Raw genomic sequence first — 20,734 nt, 5'->3', positions numbered from 1 at the left:
TTTCAATAGCACCAAAAGAGTTCAGAGTTACTGTGGCTTTATCAGCAGAAAGAGTGTCTTGACTAAGCCACTTTTTTTGTGGTTTGGTTAAGCAGCTTGTGATTATTTCCTCATATGCTTACTCATCAACCTTCTGATTCTTATTTTTTAAAAAAATTATAACTCACACACCTTACCCAATTACATTCTTCTAAAAATATTCAACTTTTCTGAAAATAGTGAGATCTCTCCACTCCCAAACATCAATCAAGTTTATTTCCATAAATACGAGAAAGCACTTAATAGGATTAGTTCTCTTCGAGTCAGCTTGTGTATAAGCTTTATTTTTTCTTACTTTAATTTAGAATGTTAAGTGAGTGTAGAATATAATGAAATCTGGTTTGCTGTTTTACGTGGATATTTTCCAGATTAAAAAATATTTACGGAAGTTTTTGTAATAAAGCATATCTCCAGAATTACTGCATTTCCCTGTTATAGCTACATTTACCACACCACTTCCATATTCTTTTACTACTAATAAAAATATACTATGACCAGAAAAATTTTTTCTAAAAATTGAACAAATATTGCAAAGCATCCTTGTATTTGCTTTTCGAAAAGTCTTCCTAGAAAAAAATAAATTTCAAGAACTATAAAAAGAAATGGGAAAAAAATCATTGGAGAGTATTAGAGAAGATTGTAAGGCCTTTCTCTCTTTCGTTCTTCTCCTCATCCTTCATCATCACTCTCCAATGATTTCATCTCTATTATGAAAGACTGATTGCATCTATATTATGCATGAACTTTCCAAACCAACTAGGCTCTGGGATTTCTGCTGCATTCCATTGGTCTTTTTGTTCCCATGCCAAAACCATACTATTTTATTTTATTTTATTTTATTTTATTTTATTTTATTACAATGATATTATGGAATTCCTCCATACACCTTAGGGTGAGTCTCCCTCTTTGCTCTTCTTATTCACAATTTTATTATACATTGATTCTTGTTTTTCCATGTGGTTTTTTAATCAGTTTGTTCAGTCTTTTAAATTTTTATTTTTCTGTTAAAATATTTTCAGGAAAGGCATTGGTTTTATAATAGATTTGAGAATAAAATATTTACAATGTTATTTTATGCCAATCATAAACAGTGTTTATCTCTATGTTTATTTAGGATTTTTTTTTAAAGAATTTTTAACATGAATTTTACTTAATTCCACTGACTTCCTTATTATGTATTGTAACACACAACAGAGAAGTGTACGTTTTATGTAAATAGCTCAGTAAATTATCACAAAGTGATCACACCCATGTAATCACCATCAAGAGAGAAAATAAGAATATTTTATCAGTACCCCAGAAGCTTCCCTCATGACCAACCCCGCAAGAAACCTTCTTCTCAAAGTAGATGCTATTTTAATTTTTAATATTCTCCTTTACTTATGCTGATTTTTAGATTTTATGCAAGTAGATTCATATAGAATGTAATATCTTATAGAATGTAGTTTTTGTGTTGTTAGCACTTACATTATGCTGGTGAGATTCATCTGTATTATTTTATGTAACAGGAGTCACCTTCTTTATAATATAACAATTTAATTTTGCCAAATTTATTTATCCACTTGGACATTCGGGTTATTTCCATTTAGGGAGCTATTATGAAAAAAAATTACTATGTACATGTCTTTTGGTGAATACGTACTAAGGAGTGAAATTGCTAGGTTGTAAGTACTCATATGTTCAGCTTCCACCAATAGTGCCATGCAATTTCCCAAAGTAATTGTAACATTTGTTTTTACGCCTAGTGAAGCATTCTATCTCCTCCATATTCTCATCATTTCATAATATGACCAGTCTTTTTTTTTCTGTGTCCTTCTTAGTACATTACAACAAAGGAAGCATGCTGTTGTTTGTCGCATTAATTGGACTCATTAACTTGGGTGACTTGATTAATATGGTATCTACCAAGATCTACCACTTTAAATTTAACAGTTTCCCTTTGCAATTACTAAGTAATTTGGGGGAGATAATTTGAGGCTATGTAAATATCATGTTCTACCTTTTACCCACTAGTTTTTGCATCCACTGATGATTTTGTAACTACATTCTTCTTTTCTATTTATAATATAAATATATAGTAGGCTTTGTGTTGTAAAATGCCATCTGTCCTTTTAGAACATACTCTTAAGAGTTCAGTCATTTGAAATGTCCTATGACATTTTATGGCCCAGCAAATGACCTATCTTATAAACATTCTATGTGCACTTGAAATTTATATGGTGAAAATTTATGTTCTAAAAGAGTAGCTATTTTAAAGATTTCATGTATAATTTTGAAGTTTGAATGAAAAGGACTAAATTAAAAAATATGAAAGTAATTTAGACTCTTTAACTAATATCATTATCAGAAATGTGTTGAAGCTCTAAGTGGGTAAACTATTTTTCTTTCATTTTCTAGCACATTCAAAATCCATACTGACGACAGAACCACCACACAGGGGCTGCTGGAACCATTTTGTGATTTTTCACTCACCAGAAACGTCTGCCACCTCAGTGCAGGTCACAAAAGCCTGTCCGCATTCATGGACTCTCTCATATTTGCCCCTCTGCCTTTTGATCCTAGCATGGTATTCCCATGGTGTGTTTGTTAAAATTACATATTCTTGGTACTGATTTTCATATATTCTGATTCTTTGGGTTTTGGATAAAGTTCAAGAACTAATATTAAAAAAAAAAACTAAGGAGATTTTAATGCAAGTGGTTGGGAGACCCCGTTTGAGAAACTGCCTACATAACATCTTCACTCATTCTAAAGTTGACACTGAGATTGATGTGTCTATTCTTCTTAGACCCTTGGTCTATTTGACCAAAGAGTACAAGTAGTAGCCTGTTGAAAGAGAAGTACGTTGACTCATGACAGCATTAACAGCTATTTTATTATAATACGAATCTTGAAGTTTTAATATCAATACACAAAGGCATTTTTCTTGATTCAGGTTTAAATATAATAAATAGCTAGATCATTTAACAATCAGAAATTCCAAAGCATATTGTTTACAAAGCAATAAATTAAATGAAAGGAGGAGCCATCAGATCAGGAAATAGAGAGTATTCTAAATCTACAGTGCTAATCTTTCCTTTTGCTGATTATATGACGTAAATAACCAAAAGACAGGCGTGAATCTGGGTTTTCCCTGCTGACCCATCTTCCGTGTGGTGGAAAGTTTGTAGAGCCAACGTGAAAACATCTACTCATTTAGGGATGCTAATATTCTCATATGTGCCAACTTCAGAAAGCTAAATAATCTACTTTTCTAATTCTTCATAAAACTTTTAATTTTTCACCCAATTCTTTCAGTTACTATGAAAATTTGTGTTTTTGTGATAAACGATGCAGGCCTCTGAAGAGCAGATTTTTCCTTTCCAGCATAGCATAGTATTAATAGCTCTATTTTAATTGGATAAAACTTTCATTTTCATTTTTTTCTTTTGAGAAAACCAATCTGTGTGAGTTGTGGAAACAATTATCCAACATGCAGCTTAAAAAATCTATTAGAACACTCTCTTGGGAAAGTCAAAAGCCAGGCAGGATTAGCTTTCCAAGAGGGAATACAGTTGTTTACACTCAAATGTCGAGCAACGCATCAAATCTGTGAGGTTTATTTTTAGCATAAATTCAGCTATTTCATTTTCTCCTACAACTGAGTGAGAACATTAAAATGATTAATGTAGTCCTAAATCACTGCACAACTTCACATTAGAAAGACAGAAATTGGACTATGTACATAAGAAAACAGAGAAAGGCTCTGAAATTCTCATTTTCACCTCATTTTTCCTGGAGTATTTTTCCAAATACTTTTTTTACTTAATATTTTATGTGATTCAATAGTGAAAAATAGAATGGAGAATATCAAAGAAGAGTAAAATCATTGCTGCTTTTGGAGAAATAATCTAAAGGGTTAATTGCCTCTTTAAATTCTTTATTATAAAATTGTAATTGTAAATGAACAATAATAATAATAATTATTATTATTATAGATACCTGCTTAAATTCTAAGGTCATTGAAGCCTTAAGGGCAAGATAATAAGAAACTTCATTTGAAAATATGCTGAATATTTCTCCCTAGGCAACCAACTTTTAGAAGACCAATGAACCTCTGGGAATCCGGTTTCCTTAACTATAAAAGTGATCAAATATAATATAATTACATATCTGTTCATTGATAAAAGAAGCAAAAATAATATCCAAACATATTTCGAAACAATAAAATACAATCTATTAGGGTAAAGAAATAACTGTTATGTTAATAGATAATGTGATTTATTGGCCTAAAAAATTAGAATCATAAATAAATCAGTTGGCTTCCATGAGTTTCAGTTTGTCATCAGAAATAAAAAAAGTTGGATTATGATTTGTGGCCTCAGAGGAACAAAATGACTCTGACACAATATCAAATTTATGAACGCATGTATATTTGCTGAAAGAAGAGCACACGTAGCTTCCTTTTCAAATTCCCAAAGGAGTCCAAGACTAGAAACACATTAGATAATCTTAATGTTTCTATGATTCTAACACCCTAAGGTGCGTATGACTTCCAACTCCACTTGGGTTCTGATTAAGGATGAGATTCTCTTTTTTGTTGAACTTACAGTCCAAATGATTGTATATATAAAAATCTAAGTTACCTTTTGTACATCAGAAATATTTCCTTGTAAATAAAATAAATAGAATAATGAGCCTTTCATAACCAGGATGTTCTGTAAATCAATTGTCAAAATGTTCCTGAAATACTTCTGTTGTCTAAAAAGATGACCAAGTTTATCACAGATTCCATTTCATGAACATATAATGTCCATAATAAGAAAACTTTGTTTTTATATGCAATAAGATTTGTCTTGAAGAACAGATGTAAAGTAACCTCAAAGCAGGTGGGTCATATATCCATTTGTTATTTAATAAGAGGAAAACTTTGGCTTAATGAGAAAGTCATCTTCAGTTAAAAGCACGAGAGGACATTTTTCCATTGAAACAAAAGCATAATGATGAAATACTAAAGCTGTCAAAATAAAAGTTGCTTTAACAACTATGCTCAGTTTTTGTTTTTGTGTCTAAAGAACGGAAGAGTACAGAAAAGAAGCAGACACAAAATAAGGAGCACTCAAGTTGGGTATTGACAGAATGGGGTAAAGTGTTGACATCTGGTTAAACATGCTTCCAGCTTAGTCAGTTTTATTCTTTTGAATTTCTCGTCTTGTGAATTGTTTCATGAAACAAGTTGCAGATCTTAGGTGTATAATAAATTCAACCACTGATTTTTAATTCCCAGAGCATAAAGATTTTTGTTTAGATACCTTGGGCCTAATCTGTTGTGGGTTTCTAAGAAATCACTCCAGTTCTTTAAATTTTTGAAAACATACATTATTTATGCTTTTTTTCTCCCTTATCTGTTTCAATGTATTTGACCATGGAACAGTGTGCACATTAAACTTAAGGTACTATAGGAGAAAGAGAGGGAAAGGAAAGATATTTCTCATGTCTGGAACCAAATAATTTGAATTATGAATGAACTAGGGGTGTGTTGGGGTAAGGGTGTCACATCAAACTAGATGAAACATAGTCTATTGACTATTGATATACATGCATATACCTTGATATAAATGGAAGTGCTTTCCAGAAAAAGATGGCTGAAAAGCTCCCTAAGGTGATGCTCAAAGAAGATGCTAATGCTAGAAAATACAGATGCTGACATACAAGCAATTGAGAGCTTTTAGAAGTGTGTACTCACTCACTATATATTGGATATTCAAAGATAGCAAAGCAAAATCACTGCCCCAAGGTGCTAACAGTTTCATGATTGAGAAAGGTGTAAAGAAGAATAGAAATAAAATACGAGAGGGAAGATTTTCAGAATGTGATGATTGAGATTAGAAGTACATAGTTTACAAAAAAAGACTGATTAGAATGTTATATTCTTAAAACAAACAAACAAAAAAGACTAATAGAAATTGTCCATAGAAAGATCACAGGGACTCCATCTACCCTCAGAGATCATTTAAGTGGCTATAGCAAGCAGGATCACTTTGAAGGCAAGGCGCTGCCCTGGGTTTCAAGTCTCCTTGATAGAACTTTCATCTTCCAATTACTTAAAGAAAACAAAAAGAAAAATTGAGTCTTGTGCTACAGGGTGAAAAGTACAAATGAACTATCAAGAAAATGAAATCATGGAATCAAAGTTTGGAGGGAAAGGGAGAGCAAGCCTAGAAGAGTTTATTTAACCTATGTAAATCTTTTAAGCAAAGGGAGGAACGAGGCTTACATGCCTATCATTTATCTCTTGTGTATGAATGGTGTCCTGAGAATACCTCTCCCTAAGGTAAATATAATCATGCATGTGAACTGACTGGACCTGTGCCTCAGTGAGCCATGTGAGGGCAGGACACGTTTAAGGAAGGGAAAGGAGAAAGACTACCAACATCTGGACTCTAACACCGCAAGCGAAAATATAACCTTGACATTTTAGCACTCAGTAAACATTGCACTAAGGAAATAAGAGGGGTACAGATGTCCGATTCTCCAAAAGAAAGACATTCAAGAGCTATGTTGTGAGAACATAGGAAATCTGTTAGAAAACTTGTTTGAGAGCACTGAGCAGAGACAATTGAGGCTCAGGTTTGTAAGGTTCCAAACTCTAGGTAACGAAATAAAATTTCAAGGTCATAAAATAAAATTTCTTTTCTGAACAAGAGAACAAGTTTTAAAGATACCACAAATTACCTTTAGGAAGATTCACATTTTTATGTTTCTCCCTTTACCAATTCTTGGAAAACTCTCTTCTTTCAGGGGCAGCATTTATTCCTGGATTGTTCTCAGTGGAAAATAAATGGCATTAGTAGACAAGATGAGGAAAGACACATGTGGCTTCTTGATTACTACATTATGACGTTTGTGATCTTGCAATAGTAACTTGGTTTTGGTTATCTAGGTTTATCTCTCATCTCTTCTAATCTATGCCTTTATCCTCGTATGATCTTATTCCTATTATAAATGTATTCTCTTCATACCTAACCAGATAGCCAGATGATCAGCATGTAAACAACATTTTATTTTATGTGATCTAAAATGAATAATTATGAGCACTTTATAGAGGTTGTTAGGAAACAGTTTAAGAAAATATAAGGAAGACGCCTCTAAGAATTCTTAGCATTTTATGAAGTTATAATGGTTTGATTGGTAGCGATAGTGACTTCTATGTCACTAGTTATTCACAAAGAAGCTGGATGGCCACTTAGCAGGAAGTGACAGAGAAATTTCTTGCATTGAGTAAGGTTGTTAGCTGACATCTAGGGTTTTGTCTAATCTTGCTCCCTAATTGAGGGCTAGATGGTGGGGACCAGAGCGGGATGAAGGAAAGAGACATCATTCTTGAATCTATGGTGTAGACTGATTGCTCACACCAACCAAGTAAACGAATGCACACAATGTGTATTTAAAAAAATAATTCAGAATTCAAGAAAACTGGCCAAATTTTATGAACCAGACAGTTAAGCTTAGGAGCTCAATTTATAAAACTAAAAAAGATTTTTAAAATCAAGACAAATCCAAACACAGGAAGAAAAAAAGCTGGAGTTGTCATTTGCAGAATTCCAAGAAAAGAACACACCACAAAAACTTTATTAAAAAAAATTTTTTAATCAAGTATCTGGCTTGCCTCTGATTTATGAGAGAAAGGAACAATAGAAGTAGGGGAGCAAGATTGATGATCACTTTACCAATAGTGGGTAGGGAAGGTGAGAGTCGAAATCTGAATATAAAATTCATGTGAATGTTAAATCCATGTGAAAATTTGAAAATCAAACATTTCCAAAAGGAGACATATTTAGTGTAGAATCTTAAAATTGAGCACAAGTTTTGTGTCTTCCAGCAGCAGAAAAGGTCAGAGCGGCTGAAGCGCAGTGAATAAGGAGGAAAAAGAAATGACACAGGTTGAAGAGATAGGCAGGGACCACTTTCTATAAGGTTTTAGAGAGTTTGTTAAGGAATTTGAATTTGACTTTGTTTCTAAAAGAAGCCACAGACTTTTAGCCTAAGCAACCAGCAGTGAGGGGGAGACAATCCAGATGGTATGAGATACACACTCTTTACCTCAAATCATTATGGCACAGAGACAAGAAAAGTCAAAACAAAGTTCTTGGTCATATTTCTAAAAATGAATACCATTAGGGTATTGAATTATGTGACCAACATTCACCTCCGGTATGGGAACAGGACTCCAGGCTTCAGATGGGGCACTGCTGAGTATAATAGGATGATGGAACTTTTATTCACGGCGGAGTCAGGGAAGTACTTCGGGTTCAGAGTGGGATGTGGAAAGTTGTAAATGTCAGAAATTGGGGTTAAAAATATACTGTATATAATGCTTCATAATTGTATAAATAACTCAACATTTGGGAAGATGGAAAGAGCCATAAATGCAGACAATATGGTCCCTTGGTGGTTAACTCTGTAATTCAAGATTCTGAGTTCAATTGATCCTGAAAGAAAAAAGTAAGGAGAGGAAGGTCAGCTACACATTGGCACTCGGAACCCCTCATAACTTTGTGGTGCCGATGGTCCTTATGTAACTGCCGACATTGGCCAGTAACTGGAACATGATCAAGGCAACAAGTAAGAAAGTCTTTGAGGTTTGGGAAGCTATAAACAGAGACATTGAAATAAGGCAGACAAAAAAACTGCGCCATAACAAATTGTTTTAAGGAAATGAAACAAACCACCATGTTTGTAAATTATAGAACCAAACGAACATTTCTTAAAAAGAATCATTTTGGGAGCCAGACACTAATTCCAAAAAAGCTTTTCTTTCTCCTGGCAATCTCAGAGTTCTTTTACAAAACATGTCCATGTACATACCTACATGAACAATCATGTCTGATTTCTTCAGTAAGATTTCTCTTTTTCTGATCTATGACCAAAGGCTGCTTCTCAAGCCAAACTTACTCAAAAGAATAAATATTTGATACTACTTATGAATTTTCAAAAAAAATGTTCTTTCAAATCTAAAAATATATTTTTAAATTTTTTTGAACATGACATTGTCATAAAGCATAGGATTCTGAAGTAAGTACAAAATTTTTTGCTTTCCTCCATAATGAATTCTTAAAAATTCATTTTCAAATTCAATACACAAATGTCAAACAACAAACAGTTCCTTATAAGTTGATTTAAAAACAATGTTCAAAACTATGTTAAAGTACTGTGTACATATTTGTATTTACATATTTATACCTATCCTTTTCAGAATTCAGCCATGAATTGAACAGCATTAATCTCATGGGCAGACAATAAAAGCTTATTTCTAGAAATGTCTCAAATTGTGTTGTTTTATTATTTGTATCATATTGTTATTTATCCATGTTTTAATCTTTTTTAAGCAAGGAAGGTGGAAAACTAAAATGTTTAAATCGTTGCGTAAACATTTTTGTACAAGTAAAGATGGCAGAGTAGGATAGCACAGTAAACCTGCAAATAGGTTGTCCAGAGCTAGTACATTAGTGCCAATCATTGTCCCCGACCGTTCTATCACATAGTTCTCACCTGGCAATGCACACATGGTCCAGGATGGTTGCTGGAGCTTGATAGAAGAGGAAGCTATGAGAACCAGAGAAGTGCCCCTTTTAAAAGAAGATTATCAGCAGGTTTTCCAGAAATCTCACATATGTTACTTACATCTCATTAGCCAGAACTTACTCATATGATCACAAGCTGTCAAGGAGACCAGTTAGAAATTTATTTCTCAAATTAAGGAGAAAAGCGGGGAGACCATAGTTATTGAAGAGGCAACCAGGACTCTCTGCCAAGACTGGTTTCATTTTCTGAGTGCTGCTTGTGCTGTAGCCTCAATCTTTAGTTTCCTGTGATCACCTAAATAGGATCAACAATTTTCTCTGTTACATGGTTAGTTCTCTCATTTTTAAATAAAACCTGAGTATAATTTAGGATGCTGTAATTTAATTTGTAAAATTATGACATGTGAAACATGACTTTTTGATAAACAACAGTTATTTGAATAGTTTCTAGTTTTTCTTGCTACAAGACTTCTTGGTATAATACAACCAAACATCTAGTCCATTAGAAAGAACACTATAGAAAATATAATTGACAATGATGCTTCAAAGTTAAAGTTACTTAAGTCCCGGTTTGCTATTTTACTAGTTTGCTATTATACTTCTGTTTAAAATATGTTTACATTGGAGAAATTCAATTGATACTTGTAAAAATTGGTTGAAATAACCTGAGAAATGCAAACTCCTTTTTTTGTCTCTACCTAGCAAAGATATTTTTGGAGAATTTGCCTGACATACTAACTCACCAAATGCATTTCTTGGCTATTGTGAATAATGATCCAATAAATATGAGAATGCATACATCCTTTCAAGATTCTAATTTTAATTCTTTTGGATAAACACTTAGAAATAAAATGGCTTGATCATATGATAGTCTTATTCTCAATTTCTTGAGAAACCTCAGTACTGTTTTCAATGGCAGTTACACCACATTAGATTCCCACCAACAGTGTATAAATGGTCCAATTTGTTCACATCCTCACCAGAACTTGTTAGCTTTTGGTAACACTTAACAAATGCCAGTTATTACTGTTTGTGCTATCACTTCTCCCACTACCTAGCATGATATATGTGAAATAATGCCCCATATTTGGAGGATTTTTCTTCTTTTATAAGTCAAAGCATTGTTATTATTGTTTTCAAAACACTTAAACTCATTCTTTGCATAAGCAACCAGTTAATATTATTACTCAGAAGTTTTTTTACAGTAAGAGAACTATTGTTTGGTTCTAGAATGCTTCTAACTCTGTGCCTTTTCCAACCTGAAAGACACAAGAGCAGACCTCTGTTTTCCTCCCAGAGTGCCACATTCCATTCAGAATCCACAGTAAAAGAGAGAATGGCCTGACACTTACTGCAGAAACAAGCTCTAATGGTAGGTTGTACTAGATAGGAGAATAATTACACAGGATTTTGATTCTAATTTTATCCCCACAGACAAACCCTGTTCAGTGTAGCTGTTGAGCTGTGATTATCTTTTTTCAGGGGGCATCAGGCAAGTTTATTTTTGAAGGGCTGCCTAGAGCACGCCTCCCAGTTTCATATTTTACTCCCACCTGGTCATCTCCATGAAGGTGTCCGACACACCTTTCATATTCAGTATGTCTCAAATTAACTCATCATCTTCCCTCTAAAAGTACCTCGTCTCTGGCATCCCCTCAGTTTACTCAAGCTGGAATTCTTGACAGCCCTCTCTTCCTCACACCCTACATTGAAACTTAAACTTCTTCCCAACTATTCTAGGATAGTCCAGACTTCAAATATCCTCCCCAACTCTCCGTAACTTGTAAGTTGTCCTAAGTGCTTAGCTAAGTCTGAAGACTATAAACTTATAATAAGCCCTTATGTAGAGTTGTAGAATTTTTTTTAATGTTGCTTTGTTTAAAGAATACAGATTCTGATATTTGAACATGGATTTTATGTTTCTTATGATATGATGCACAAATCAGCTAATTCATGAACAGAAAAACACAGTGTGAAATCTATATGCTAAAGAGCTCAGTATCCAGAAACCAATGATTCATAGTTAAAATGAGATCAAATTTACATGTCAGTAACATGTCATAAATGTTTAAGTGGTTTATCTGTTTAACGAGAAAGCCATATGAAAATGACATTTGCCATGATACTGAGTTTATCTAGATTAGGTGAGCACTTTGTATACTCTTTTGCATTTCCTTTATTCTCCCCTTCATTCTTTAAAGTGCCAAGATGGGGGAGGAAATTTAAGTAATATTCTTTATCTTCAATTAAAGTCAAAATTAAAAATTAACATATAAAGATTAAAAAAACCTGACATTTTCCAGCAATACATAAGTATTTAGCTCAAAAAGAACTATAGAAAAATATTATAGATGAAAAATCTGGGCCAAGATCCACTTTTTATTTTCTAGGACCAAAACAAAATGTAGTGTGATAGTTAATTTTATGTATCAACTTGACTAAGCTAAGGGATACATTAACGATGGTAAAACATTGTTTCTGAGTATGTTTATAAAGGTGTTTCTGGAAGAGATTAACATTTGAAGAGTAGACTGAGTAAAGAAGATCACTCTCACCAATGGACATCACCTAGTCCATTAAGGGCTGAAATAGAAGAAAAGGACAGGGGCAGAGCCAATCTGATCTCTCAGCTTGAACCGAGGCATCTATCTTCCCACTTTGGAGCATAGTCTACCTGGTGCTCAAGTTTGGCCTTGGATTGAATTACAGAAAGCATATATTGAGACTTCTTGGCCTCTTTAATCATATGAACCAACTCCTACAATAAGTCTCCTCTTATGTATCTCTATATATCCTATTGGTTCTGTTTCTCTGGAAAACCCAGATCAATACACATAGTAAACTCAATTTATGATTGTTTTTCTTTTCATGTTAACCATTTATAACCAGAGACAAAGCAATATTTTAGCATAGTGGCTAATGTTTTGTGCCATTTTAAAGCTTGCAAATAAACTTTATTTTGTATTTAAGAAGTTCACAACAATGACAGACCAAGGAAGCCTCCATTTTTGGTTAGCCGTGTGTGGCGGGGGTGGTGTGCAGCTCTGAAGGGCCCATGCTCCCATTGGTCTTATACTGAGGGATACAAAGAAACTCAAGTCCTCCATGTTTCTTGTCACATTCTCGCATTCACACACACCAAAAAAAAAAAAAAAAAAAAAAAATCAAATAAATAATAAAACAAAATTTTAAAAGTGTAATTTTAAAATGAATGGAGATGTGCTTAGTAATAAGCAGAGATTTGACCCTGCATGTGTTTGTGCATGTGCATGTGTGTATGTATGTGGGTTGTATGTTTAACACCTCTACTTAATGTGAGAGCTGGACAGCCAGCCCAGCTGTCCTGTGCCCTTTACTTCTGCAAATAGAAAAAAAAAATTATTGTTAATTTAAGAGAAATTAACATTAATGTTTAGAGTGAAACATAATTTTCAAAATTCTTAAGAGTATTGTTTTTTACATGACTCCTTGTATGAGGCAATCAAATCATCATCAAAGAAATGTCTCCAATGAGGAAAACAGATCAAAGAGGTCAAATAATTCCTCCTAAATCACAGAGCTCTGAGACAGAGCATTGGATCAAAGATCAGAAAGCCTGGCCCTAAGTTTTTCCCTATCTTCCACGCAGGCGTCCTGTGTTCTGAACGCAACATTTGACCTCATATGAATCACCACAAAAGTGTCTAAAACCTGGAAGAAGATAATGGCTAGCAAAGTTTAAATAAATCATAGCCCAGGGAAATAGCCACTATTTTGTCAAACCATTGAATAGTTGGCAGCTCTTTCTTTCCTTTTGGGGTTTTTCTAACTGGAGTTCACTTCTGGGTTAAGAGTAAAGATTCCAGAGAGGTTATACGAATAAAACTATGTTTTTACTCAGAACCACTGCCAATAAAATCATTTCAAAAGTGCCAGTCAAGTATAATTCTAGTTTGAAATAGAGGATACCCAAAAGTGTGAAGTGTGCCAGTTGGTTTCTGTAAACTAGACTATAAGTCTGAAGTAAGTTCAAATTCAGGTCCACCAGAAGATGGCCTCCTTTAGAACCATGCTTTCCACTACACTCTTAAGACCTAATGCAATTTCTGGTATAACAATTTTGAATGAAAGCTCTGATGGAGCCTGTCAAGCCTGAGACTGCATTTCTCAGGGAAATATTCCTTATTTTCTATATCACATCATCCTGATATCAAGATTTATTGGAAAGATGAATCCTTTTTAAGATCCTCTTGACTGTTTAGATCCATATCCAACTAGCCTGGGCATATGAGTTATCTGATTCTGTAATAATGCTGCATAACAAACAACCAGTAAACAAACCTCAGAGGTATGCCACAGTAAACATTTATATTTGCTCTTGTGTCTATGGGCTGTCTAGACTACTCTAGAAATCCAAACTAGAGTCAACAAAGTTCATCCATTTATCAGTTGTCAGCTGCAATTTAGCTAGGTAGTTTCTCTAATGTTAGATGGGAGTTCTTACATATCTGGCATCTAGAATGCCTAGCCAGGTCTCATCCTCCAACGGGCTACTCTGAGGATATTTTCTTGACAGGGACGAGAGAGAGAAAGAGGTGGGGAGAGGGAGGTGGAGAGAGGTCTTATAGCTTAGTAGCCTCAAAAAATGGCACACCATAACTTCTGCCATATTCAATCGTCCAAAACAAGTTATAAATTCAGGCCAGATTAAAAAGCATAAAAATAGATTCTACTTTGTGATTAGAAAGGCTGCAAAATTACATTGCAAAGAATGTGGATACAACAGCAAGTGATTATGGAATAGGGAAATTAGGGCCATTTTTGCAGCAAATATAGCACACCTGGGGACCTAAAACCCAGCATTAAATGCATGTTACTTCTGAGAGTGAATCATAGTTGCAAAGCTGGATCTCAGTGCAATTTCCCAGTAGAATGAAATTAGTGATATGCTCTCTAATTTCTTCTCCATTCTTTAAGGTGTTCATCATGTTCTCTCATCCTTGGCCTTTCTCTCTAACCATGTTCATCAAGAGATGTTGCCTGTATACAAGGACAAAATTAACACACCTAATAGTAGAAAGGCACAGGCATTGTCCTCTCAGAGTAGGTGTTACTTTTATTTCCCAAGGAGAGTCAAAAGAGACGTTGATGGTGAAATGCTGGCACTGCTGTGTGGGTGAACATCGGCCTTCCATTTCTCCTGAGAGAGATTGGAAGGACAGCCTGTCTTGGATACAAACGCTCCATGTCTCTGAAATATCTATCATGTTGTTTCTTTTGAATCTTATGGATATAGCTAGGCATATGAAGTTCAGTACAGTATTTTCTATTTCTATGTGCATGTGTGTATTTCTCTGAAGAAAAAGAGCTACAATTTCTACCAGAAACTTAAGAACTATTACTTACTTAGGTTAAACCGATAAATAAACCAGTACACTAAAATAATAGAAAACAGAATAGACTTTACTCTCCAAAGGAGCGCTTGTAAATTCTCTAACAGGTTATATAATAGATGTAGCTCAAGGGAATTTTAAGGACCAAAGGGAGAAGTCTTTAGCCACATAAACTGTAGGACTGAATATAACATTTAGGTAGAACTGCTTTTCCAGGCACATCACTGGTAAAATGGAGACTTATTAACCTTAAAAATATTCCCAGCCTGGGAATCTTTCACAATGACTTACATTTAATAGGAATTCAATGATGATATATAAATTGCATCCCCACCTTCTACCCCAGAGCTTTACTCATCATTGAAAATTACTTTATCAGTTTGGTCCTTAAGAAGTTTGTATTAGGAAAGAGTGACCGGAATAGGAGGGCACAGGACCATTATAGAGAAGAGAAAAGACTCAGAGAAGACTTGAATCTATTAATTGGGTAAGCACCAAAATTTCTGTTCGCTATGGAGAACCTTAATGGTGATAAAGATCATACAGTAATCATGTGCAACCACAGTCCTTCTTTGTCTATTATGACAAAGGAAACGTTTAAGATTCTATAAAGAACTTTATTTACTTTCAGTCAAGGATAGAAACTTTCTTCCAGCCACCTGTAATAAACAAGCTTGTATGGGTTGAGATCAGGTCATACACACTGCTGCCCAGCCCTGCTTTTGAAATATGGACGAAAAAATACAGTGAGAGAAAAAATAATTTTGGTGATAAAAAACATCAGGAGAAGAATAGTGGTACATTAAAATCAGTCTTAGAACTTATATAGTTATAATTAAATAGCATGTACAAAATGTTACTTGTCACTGGTCAATGTCTAATTTATTTTTAATTTTTCTCTCAACACTCAGAAAGAAGTAACTTTTAGCTTATTCTTAACCTTTTCTTAGAAACCTCATTCTGAAGGCAATCGCTGACTCTGTCATTTCTAAACTTCAGCCCAACAGTATAAAAACCCTGGTAAGCAGCTCTTCTCTCTTCTTTACTCAACTAAAAGGTGTCAGAAAGCCATGGTTACTTTTATTTCCCAAGAAGAGTCACATTAATAATTGGCTCATATCCACCATCATCACGCACAGCCACTGTTTTGTTCTTAATCCCTTTGTTTCTCTCCCTCCAAAGAGAAGGTCTTTTTTTTCTATCAAATATTTTAAAATAGTATCTAATTCTTTTCGGTAATAGTAGACCTCTAAGGTTAAACAAACAAACAAAAAATTAACTTTTAAAAGGAGCAGATTAATTTTCTTCATATCATGGAGAAACAAAAATAAAACAAACAAATAACAACAAAACAAATAAAAACATATAACCAAAATAGTCCAGAATGCAATTATGTCTTTAAATCAAGGCTTCACTAATATTGTAATAAGGCAGCTAACATTTTTTAATGAGCCCTTTTAAACAAATCTCTTGTATTCATCTGTTAGGGGGTGACATAGAAGAGAGTGTTGTGAGAATTCTTGAACCAAGAAAGGAGGGACAAAAATTTGCAAATACTTGGCAATTAACAAGACACTTTGTCAGGTGTTCTACATGCTATTTTATTTTCTACTACAGAAAACCGATTTTACATAGAGAAAAATGAATTTCTGGGCAGAACTGAAACGACCTTCCCAAAGTCTCTATCGGTGGGTTTTGAAGAAAAAATTTAAACATGGAGATGCTCGAATACAAAAACAATGGGTAAAACTTCTGCTTTCACACAATAACATTTAAATTCTCAGACGAAAGCAGAAGAAACTAAAGCAAGACTATAGATAAGATTTTTAATTATCATGACTAAACTCAGGACCATGAAATATTTTTGAAGTTTTTAAACATATATAAACTGCAACCTTTCCTGCAGTCTTCCTGAATCCCAGAGAATTTTTTTCTGTCCTTTTTCCCTTTGAAGGACATATTGCTTTAGACCAGCATCTATATTTCATTTCTTGTCCATCAACAACAGCTTATCTTTTTCACACTTCTGTCCTTGAATGTGTTCTTCAAGCCCTAGCATCTTTTCCAAAATCTGTCTCTTAATTTGTAGCTCAAATGCGGAAGCAGAACTTACCCTTGAGAAAACATTTGGAGCCATCTCTTAATTTAGGGCATGAGTCAGAACCCAGCAGAGCCATCCACGGTTCTACAGTATACAATTCAGTTTTTGGTCAGAACAGCAAGACAAATTCGTAAAAATAATAAGATATAATGATTGTTCTAAGATCTCATGAAAGTAAAAAAAGACTTGAAAAACTCAAAAATCCTTATTATGTTTATAGACATCAATGGATTCAATTACAACACTGTACAAGTATTTTAGTACTTATCTAAACATTTTCTACGATTAAATTAAATTTTTTTATGTCACCTAACATTTGCTGGCACCAACAGCGCACTAATCTACATTGAGGGCCAAAGAAAACAAGGATAATGATCTCCTACTGCTAATCCACAGGAAAGTTTGCAATTTTTACTATAATACATTGTCATAAGTAAATTGCAGATTTGCCATCACTGAACAAACAGCTTGAAATGATAGCTGAAAGAAGATGAAATTAGGGAGAATGCCTGGATGAATACATAGGCCTAAATTAGGCCACAAAAATTTCTGCATAAATACAGAGTGGGGAAAAGTAGTCTAAGAGTAGGGCTTGTAATAAAGAACTAGAGATATTTTATTTTAAGTTTAAAATAAATTACTATAATGAGCAAGCTCTCAAAAAAGCAAATGCTATTTCAAGCTATATTAATAAATGTCTGAGCTTAAAATAAGTGACAGTTACATCCATTGTTAAGAGCCCCATCTGCTAAATGGGCTGTTATCTAATGGAAGACAGTGGCAATATGGAAAATTCTCAAGTGGGAAAGGGTGAAAAGAAATAGGAATGCTGAATCTAACCTATATAAGTGGGTATAGCATGAAAATTAAGAACCACTTCACCGAAATGTTTGAAGGACAGTTACTTAGAAGAAGGATTAAAATTATTTTCTAGGGCTTCAGCAAGCAAAAGAAGGACCCGATGGTAGAAATTATAGTCAGGCTCATTTTGACTTAAAATATGGAAAAATTTCTAATGTTAGTCTTGCTACAAGTGACCAAATTGCCCCCAGAGTATTCTCTTAGGTTTTTAGTGCTAAAGGAAGAGATATGGGAAAAAAGAATGCTTATGCCCAGTAGGGGATTGCTTCTAAATGACCTCTGTGTTCCCAGACTGTGTAGAGATCTGAGCTAGGTGTCTTTAGAAAAATAAACTAAAGGGAAAGATAATACTTATTTAACTTGGAAATGAAAGTCTGTATGGGAATAAGTTCTCAATCATAATAACAGTACCCTGTGACAGTATTCTTAAGTGTATATTGGAAGTTCTCTTGGGTTCCATGTTTGTTTTTAAATGTATTTTGATGTTCTTGTTGAAGGTAATTGTAAAAACACAAAGTGAAACTTCTGATCATTCTTTTCTTTGCCTTGGTAGGTGGTTAGGATTACTTACTTGAACAACCATGATCTGTTTTTTGACACATACAATGATAGCCAATTCTTTGTAACCGAGAAATTGCATATCACTCTGGGTTTTTATCTTTGACCAGGCTTGTATGAGGCCTACAAGTCAACTTTCTCAAATCCCCATGAGGCTAGGTAAGTGAATTGACTTTCTAGGGAGAGGAATTAAAAGATGTTATTTCTTCACCTCTAAAATACTAATTGATACCAACACAATATCATAACAATATTTTGGAGGAAGGAAGTTGAATGTGGTTCTAAAGTAAATCATGCAATTATGGTATCCACTTTGAGAGCTTAAAATAATAACAAACCTTTATTTTGAGCAGTGTCAGAATGGCCTACATGGATCTATAGGTACATTCGTAAAAGAGGCACTACTATAAGCATCATTAGTTAAAAATATACCTAAGAATGCTGTAAGATATTTATACATAATAATATAGAAGCTTTTCAGAAAAGGGTGGTTTTCTGAAATTGTCTTATTTAATCTCCCAAGATTGAAGAATATCAATATATATCTCTCCATTACTGAGAGTTCCAAAATGTATTTATTTCCCTAGGGTTATGTCCTTTCTGCATCACTCTTACCATATATCCTTAAATAGTTATAAATCCCTTACTTTTAAAAAAAATTTATTTCTTTTCTCTTTTTTTCTCTACCTGTCCTTCCTTCTTCTACCCTTTCTCTCAGGGTTAATCAAGGACAATTTCTTTGGTTTCTCTTTAGACAATCTGTGTAGAAAAAATAAGAGAATTAGACACACTTATTTCTAGCAAAAGGTGACATTCAGTTTCTGTTGGAAAAAATATACATATATAATCTTTTGTATAATCTAAAGTGATCATATTTTTAAACAGTAATTTAATTGTTTTAATCATTTACATACACACTTTATGACTAAAACTGGAACAAAAATTAGTCACAGACTACTGTTTCTGTTTTCACCAGGCTAGAAAGTACTGTTTGTTTTTTCGTCAGTGAAAAGAGAAGCCCGATGGCAGTTTTCAGCTCTTAGCATCCTCCTGCACTGCTTATCACAATGCTAGCTAGAAACAGTAGAGTACTAGCTGAGGGAGCATGGCCTATGGATCATATCCTTCTCCCTGTCAATTTAAGTATTGAAACAATTTCTGTAGACAGTGACATTCTAAAACGAAGTCCACAATAAAAGAGAGGAACTGCTCTCAGCAAAGCTGCCATCTGAAATCTTAAATTCTCCTGGCAACAAGTTTGTGTTACCAGGAGAATTTAGTTTAAAAAAATAAGGAACTAAGAAATTAGCTTTTCAAGGCAACTGACACTCATACTTGTAAGTTGCATAAATGCTAGGTTGAGAATAAAAACTTATAATTTTGGTACCAGCTCTCCACAGGAAAGACTAAACACAGACAAATACAAATGACAAATATATATACAGAATCCATTTCTTTGTTTAAAGATAAGCATATTTAAAGCAGTAGGAAAGTTAGCAAGAGAAAAATAGTCTGTCCACAGAGGCTTCCAGAAGAATGTCATCTGTGTTGAAAGAGAGCTATTTGCAAATCAAACTTAGAACTTGTAGGTGTCTTAAAACTATTTAGTTCACACTTCTTTTTTCAGATATAGAACTAAAGAGATGGTATAAAAAAAACAAGGCCACAAAATTCATGCAAGGAAAATTCACTCAGATCTCTTGAGGACTTCTTCAAAGTTCTTTTCATCCAATAAGTATTCCATTCAGTAAGCACATAGAGAGAGTGCTTAACACGTGAATGACAGTGCTGACGCTGGTGGGGCACATTAAAATGAACCTTCACCCAAACAACTCCTGTCATAGGAGGAGAGATACCAGAGGAAGGATTTTCTAACAAGCAATACGAAGCAGTCTGTACCATAAAAGAAGAACAATATAAATTCTACTACAGTAAACAAAGCCCATGAGAACTGGCAAATGTTGAACTATGTATATTTATAAACATCTGACCATTTTGTTTTTATCGATGTTAAAACATAAAAAGTCAACATTCTATGTTCTATGATGACTACTTTTGACTGCAAATTATTGGGCCATACTGTTTTCTTTATTTTTCAAAATGTATTTATTTCTCTTTTACCTTATTTATTAACCTTATAATACATTAATGTTCTAATTATGAATTAATTGATAGAATGATTTTTATTTTTCTTGATATTGCTCTCTATATTCCCATGGAAGTGATTCTACTAAAACAAT

This window comes from Rousettus aegyptiacus, unplaced genomic scaffold (assembly GCF_014176215.1).
Source record: "Rousettus aegyptiacus isolate mRouAeg1 unplaced genomic scaffold, mRouAeg1.p scaffold_m13_p_16, whole genome shotgun sequence".
Taxonomy (NCBI): domain Eukaryota; kingdom Metazoa; phylum Chordata; class Mammalia; order Chiroptera; family Pteropodidae; genus Rousettus; species Rousettus aegyptiacus.
This window is presented reverse-complemented; position numbering follows the sequence as displayed.